Raw genomic sequence first — 7,118 nt, 5'->3', positions numbered from 1 at the left:
AAAAAAAAAAAGATTGGATAGTTCCAGAACAGAAAAAAAATGGCACCATTTTATTGTAGCAAGCATTCAGGAAATGTTTCTTAAATAAGTCAGGAGGAACTGGTCAAAATGACCAATTCCAACCTACACTGATTGTTGCAATGGATCTTGCAGAATCCTGAGACAAAAGCACATACAATGGATCAGGCTTACTTCCTCTTTGGAAAATGGATCTACCAAACAGAGTTTTCCAATCTGGGAGCAACTGACAATCAATTGAAATTTGTATTAAGACTATGAGCTCACTTAATTTGCTGTTTGATTGTGCAAACAACATGAGGAATGGAGGGGCATATTCACAAACCTTAGGGAGGTTGTTTTAAGCAATCTATTTAAATGTGTTAAACGTAGATAAACTCTTCCCTTTGTAGTCTACTTACTCCCTCATGATATTTGAGTTCCTTATAATAGCAAATATATTAAGACCTCTCTTAAGTTCTGAGACCTTTTTATTGGTTGTTTCATGATCAACAAGGTTTGAGAGCACCTTTTAGAGGGTTAAGAACTTAGATTTTTCTTAAGTTCTTAACCCTCTTTTCCAAAGGACCAATATCAATGACTCCTACCCTTGTCACCTTGATCAAGACAGCCTTTATTTCTTTGTTTCACAAATAAAGCTGGCTGTGTTGGTTGCTTTTTGGTGATTAAGTCAAATAGACCAAATCACATATCCTCGTCTGACTCCTTCGACTCTTCCTTTGCTTCAATCTTGGCTAGGGCTGCAACGACCGCAGGAGCAGCAGTAGTGGTGGCAGCTACGGGGACAGCAGCTATAACTGCAGATGGATCAGCCAAGAAGGTCTTGACCTTTTCAGTGGGATGGTAAAATCAGTCTCCACAGATAAAGCCAGGACCTGCTTATACCTATTGATGATAGAATGGGGCACAGATGCAACAACTGGGTAACCAATCTGCAGACATTTGCTGGCAACATTGCAGACACCCTCCAGGAAGCGGGAATGCAGAGTCTCTTCTGTAATATCAAGCATTTCAGTGTTGTAGATGCTGCCATTGTCAAACACCTGCTGGATGATCAGTCCAAAGGAGAAGGAGGAGATGTTCAGCATGTTCAGCAATGTGGCTTTGCTGGTTCCCACTTTGTCTCCAGTCTTAAACAGTTGCACATCACTCCGATTTGATGGTATACCCCTGGAGATTTTAGTGGTGATGCCCAAAGCCTGGAAGAAGGAGATCTTCTCGGGGCCCAGACCAGTGTCCTGGGCAGGCATGGTGATGTCACACAGGGGTATGGCACCAGTACGGGCAGCAGTTGGCACCTTATTGTCCAGCAGTCCCTGATCTCAGTGAGGTCCTCCTTGGTGAACACAAAACCCAAGTTCCCCTAGATGTGTGGCAACAGTTTCTCCAGAGCTGGGTTGCTTTCCAGGTATCCTCGGATGGCCTTGTGCATCATTGTGTTCTTGTCCATCAGCACCACAGCCTTCCCGCGGAGGGACATGCAGATCTGCTGCTGCGTCTGCTTGAAGCCCACATTGTCTCCTCCCACTATGAAGCTTTTCGGATCATCATCCAGAAGTTGGATAATCCTTAGGAAGTAATTGGACTTCTAGGTCGCCCTATCTTCCTTGGGCACTATGGCAGTGCTTCAGGGATTGCCATGCAGGGTTTAAAGACAATGCCACTCACACGAGGACGCCTGGCGAGAGAAAGTAGGTGTTGATCTTGATGAGACTTTTCTTTGCTTCCAGGCTGGCTGATCCTTCCTATGCAGATCCATGCTGCTCTGACCCAGATTTCATCTAACTACCTGCCAAAACTGAACTGTGATTGTGAACAGAGATATTCCCACCAGTTACTTAAAAAGAGGTTTCCTGTTAGTATGAACTTCATAATCCTTGAATATAAATAAATACAAAGTATTAAGAGATTGCTGGGTGCAGAGAGAAGGGAGAGAAGTTAAGGAACATTTTTGGAGGCATTCAAAATTGTAAATCCAAATTGGGTGACAAGGATAATTGAACAAGAAAGACACAAAATGCCAGTGTGTCTATTTCTTTAGTTTAATTTCAATTTTATTTACAAAAGCTGTGGAAGCAGAAATATTATTAAACAACATCACATAATGGGATTCCTTGATCCCAACTGTTTTTTCTGTGTGTGTGTGTGTGTGTGTGTGTGTGTTTATACAGGATCTCCTTTTCTCATCACCGGCAATAATACAGGTTCCTTATGTCTTCTTTTCAATAGTAAGCTTACATTTTCAATTTGTTTGAGTTGAACAGTCACTGTGAATTCTGATTAATTCCGAGAGACAAGGGGATAGGGCATCTTGCCAAATGGAATTAGAAAGTTTTAAACAAAATATTTTCCTTTTATTGTAGCAATTTATATTAGGTGGCACACAAAAAGACCTCACCAGATGGCTTTGCTTACTCCACTTTGAATTATGTATTTAGTCTTTAGGCCAGGGGATTCCTATTTACTTAGTATAGTCATAGAGTACCATGAGAGAGTTCCTGCCTAAAAGTTAGTGCCTAGCTTAGTTTCCCGGAGTGTTTTATTTATCTAGAATAACCTTTCTTTTTATAAGTTCTGAGTGGCTACTGTACATAGGAAGTCAAGGTAACCTGATTGCATTTCTGCTGAGGTTGTTATTATCAATCCATTTTCTCAACCTAATTGAACTCTTAGGCTGATAAAAATAATATTGTTTTCACAAAAGTTGTTTTGTCTCATTATTATAGCTTCCATGATACTTTCTAATTACACTATCAAATATTCATCCATTTAATTAAAGTCTCTTTAATTAAAATTTGCTAGAACTTTAAACCTCAGAACACCCAAGAGCTTTCAGGTTTTAGTGAACTTAATTGGCACCTTCAGCCAAAATAGTATTTCATAAATAAATATTAAAACTTTTTTAATACAGGTCCATTATATACCCATTGAATATTCTCATATGAATCATGCATACTTAACAAAGGCTTTCATGTATTTTAGTAGGCAGGGTGAATAATTGAAAGATGATAAAATATAAATTTGGGCCATATTTTTGTTTGCTGGGCTTTATAATGTAAAATGAGCAGAAGAGCTTGCAGCATATTCAGAACTGTTCTACAATTTTAAATAGAAAGATAACTTTCTAGTTTATTAATATTTTAGAAACCTTTCCAGCTTAGCTAAGAGCAAATAATTTGGGGTCAGATTTTATTTTAAAATGTTCTAATATTTGCTCAGAGAGTCTTGGATTTTTATCTTTTTTAAACATACTTTTAATTATTTAAAAACAAATTTTATGAATCTTTAAAACACAGACTTTGAAAAAGTATCTGTTTGTTTTTTGCTACAAATAATTAAACTCAACATAAAAAACCATCATAACATCAGATGCAGCTATATCAAAGAGAATATATTCCTACAAAATTCAATGATGAGCACCAGAGATTTTCACTTGTATCAACTTAGGCAAAGCGGTAGAGTGCTATGGTCTGAATGTTTATGTCTCCTCAAAATTCATGTGTCAAAATCCTAACCCCTAAAGTTATGATATTAAGAGGTGGGGGGCCTTTGTGAAGTGATTAAGTCATGAGAGCAGAGCACTCATGAATGGATTTAGACTCCGTATAAAAGGATCCAAAGAGACCCTAAGCGATTCACAATATGAGGATACTGCGAGAAGTAGGCAGTCGGATTCCCTTCCTCCACTCCAGAAAAATCACTGTTCTGATTTAGGTGCATATTATTTCTATTTCTGTCTTTACACTATACACTACATATGCATACTGTTAAATAATAGATAATACTGTTTTCAACATTTTAAAACTTCATATAAGTGGTATAACTTGCAGCTTGTGATTTGCTCAACACTATATATTGGATATTTATCCATGCTGACACATGTAGATCTACATCATTCATTTTCACTGCAGGATGGTATTCCATTAGGTTAATATACTACACATTAATTATTCATTCTTTTTTGGTATACATTAGTGTTGTCTCAGTGTTTTGCTGTTGCAAGCAATGTCCTAAGAGCACTCTTGTATATGTCTCCTTGTACACATGTGCACACATTTCTTTAAGTTATATGCTAGGAATGGAATTGCTGGGTCATAGAATAGGCTCATCTTCAGATTTATCACATTAACACCGAAGTATTTTCCAGATGGACTGGATTTGTTTTTGTGTTCTCAATGTTCTACTCCTTCAGCTGCACTTGGTGTACAGACTTAAATTTTTGCCATTTTGGTGGATGGAAAATTGTGTGTTCTCAGGCTTGAAGTTGAGTAGATTTTTCTGTGTTATTGATCATTTAGAGTTCCTCTTTTGTGAATTATGTTTTCATATACATAACCCTTTTTTTCTCTTAGTGTTAGATTCTTTGCTTTATAGTAGTTATTTCTGTATTTGGATTTTTGGATATTGCTTCTTTGTCAATTTATTCTAATAGTCTATTCATTATCTCTGGGCCAGCCCTACACTGGCATAGTTATAGTAGCTTTATGTTACCTTGATACCTGTTAGAGAAAATTCCTCCATATCTTTCCTCTTCTTTAAGTGTGTTTCAACTACTCTTGGCTTACTGTATTTCTACGGAAATAAATTTGTTCAGTTTCTGCCAAAAAACACTGTAAGGATTTTGATTGGAATTAAATTGAATTCAATTTCTGGAATAATTTGGATGAATTGACATCTTTATGACATTGATTCTTCTAAACTACAAACTATGGAGTTTCTCTGCAACTATGTAGATTTTCTTTAATGTCTTTCAATTGAGTTTTAAAATGATTTTTAAAAAATGACTTGCACATCTTTGGAATTTATTTCTAAGTGCCTAATATATTTCGTTACTATTTTAAATGACATCCTTTTGTAACATTACACTTTATAACTATTTGCTGCTAGTAATTACGCACCCAATTGATTTGGAATATTGACCTGATATAATCATAGACTTTTATGAAGACTTTTATTAATTTTAATAATTTATTTATAAATTCTCTTGTATTTTCTATGTGTGCAATCTTCTCGACTGTAAGTAATGAATATTTTGTTTCTTTCTTTCTTATAATTGATCATCTTGGCTGAGGCCTTCACTATAGTGTTAATAGGAAGCAGTGATAGCAAGCATCCTTATCTTGCCTTTTTTTTTTCCTTTGGTACATGAAAAACTTCCAAGACTATACTATTAAGCATAATGTTTTTCACAGTTTTGGAAAGATACTCCTTATGAAAATAAGATAGTGTTTTTCTATTTTTAATTTGCTAGCCAAATATGGCAAATTTTGTCAAATGATTTTTCTGTGTGTAATGATGTAAAGGTATAGGTTTTCTCCATTAGTCCATTAATGTGGTTAGTTATATAAACAGACTTTCAAATGTTAAATCAATCTTTCACTGACAGGATAAGCCTAGCTTGGTCATAATTTTAAAATATATATTCTATATTCAATTGCTTATATTTGGAAGATGTTTGCATCTATATTCCTAGTTGATATTAGGTAATAACTTTCTTTCTTCATAACTTATTTATCTGACTTCAGTATCAAGATTATACTAGCCTCAAAAAAACTGAGTTGTGAAGAATTTCCTAATTTTCTAATATCTGGAAAGTTTATTCAACAATTCGAATGATCTGCTCTTCCAATGTTTCTTAGAAAGATGTATGAAAGTCTGGGCCCATTTATTTGTGTGGTGAAGGGCTGGATAGGGAAGAGTTTTAACTACTGATTTGATTGCTTTAATGGTTATCAGTCTAGTCAGGGCTTCTATTGTATTGACTCAGTTTAAAGTTATATTTCTTTATAAAACTTGGTAATTTTTATCTTATTTCTTTAGAATTTTTGACATAAAATTGTTGATAGTTGTAGCTATTATTTTTAACCTCTACTGTATCTATATTACATATCCATTTCATTCCTAACACTATTTATTCACTCTAATTCTTTTCTTGATCAGTCTTGCCAAAGACAAGTCTATTCGTGATTTTCAAAGAACCATTTTTTTCTTTGTTGATCCTCTTTATTGGAATGATTATTTTTGCTTCATGAATTTCTTTTCTTGTATTTATTTTCTAATACACACTATCTTTGAATTTATTTTGTTGTTGTTTTTTTGTTTCTAAAATTTAATGCCTATCTATTTAATTTTCAGCCTCTAGTTTTTTCTAACATAAACATTTAAGGCTATAAAATGTCCTTGAAATTCTGTTCTACCTGTATCTCATGAAGTTTATGTTATGTTTTAATTGTTGTTTAGCACTAAATATTTTTTCCTGCTTTCCATTATGGTTTTTTGACATATGAATCCAATGGTTTTTTGGTTTTTTTTTTTTTTTTGGTAATTTTCAAAAGTATGTTACTATTTTTAGTTATTTTGTTTTCATTGTTGAGAATGTGGTCTGTATAATTATTCTTACAAATTTGTTTAAACATTTGTGGATTACTCTTTGGTCAATTTTCATAAAAGATCCATATGTGCTTGAGAAAAATGTATATTTCCTACTTCTTGGGTGCAGGGTTCTGTGTAAATTCATAAGATCAAGCTTGTTAGTTGTGGTATTCAAATTTCTAATGTTTTTACTAATGTTTTTGTATATTTCATCTACCATTTAATGAAAGAATCATTTGAAAATTCTTCCACTCTTATTGGGAAATTGTTTCCCTTTATGTTAGTTTTGTTTGATATAAGTTGAGTCTACATTATTAGATACATGTGAGTTTAGAAATTTTATATATTCCTGGAGAAATGTACTTTAGCATTATGTAGTAGTGCTCTTTATCCCTAAATATGCTTCTTCCTTAGAATACTTTTAAATACTATTAATAAAGCTACATCAACCTTTCTCTTAATTAGTATTTTATTCTATATGTTTTCAACTTCTTTTGTGTTTTTTGTAAAGGGTTCATGGCTGTATTTTTTTATTGCCATTGAATATCCTCTGTGTTTTAACTGGTAAGTTTAGTCCATTTGCACTGTTATGATTGTGATACAGATTTATTTTTATCATATTATTTTAAGCTTTCTATTCACCCTTTTTTCTGTGCTTCTCTTGCTCACTTTTTTTTAACCTTTTTTGGGGAGGGGATTGCTTGAGTGTTTTAAAATTATTACTACTT

General features: G+C 33.9%; 1 pseudogene; it reads right to left on the bottom strand.

Moving 5' to 3' along the window:
• Positions 1-683: 683 nt before the first annotated feature.
• Positions 684-7,118, bottom strand: part of LOC102518903 — a 29,097-nt pseudogene continuing 22,662 nt past the window's right edge.

This window comes from Camelus ferus, chromosome X (assembly GCF_009834535.1).
Source record: "Camelus ferus isolate YT-003-E chromosome X, BCGSAC_Cfer_1.0, whole genome shotgun sequence".
In the NCBI taxonomy this organism is placed as follows: Eukaryota; Metazoa; Chordata; class Mammalia; order Artiodactyla; family Camelidae; genus Camelus; species Camelus ferus.
Note: the sequence above shows the minus strand (reverse complement) of the source record. Positions and strands in the feature narration are given on the sequence as shown.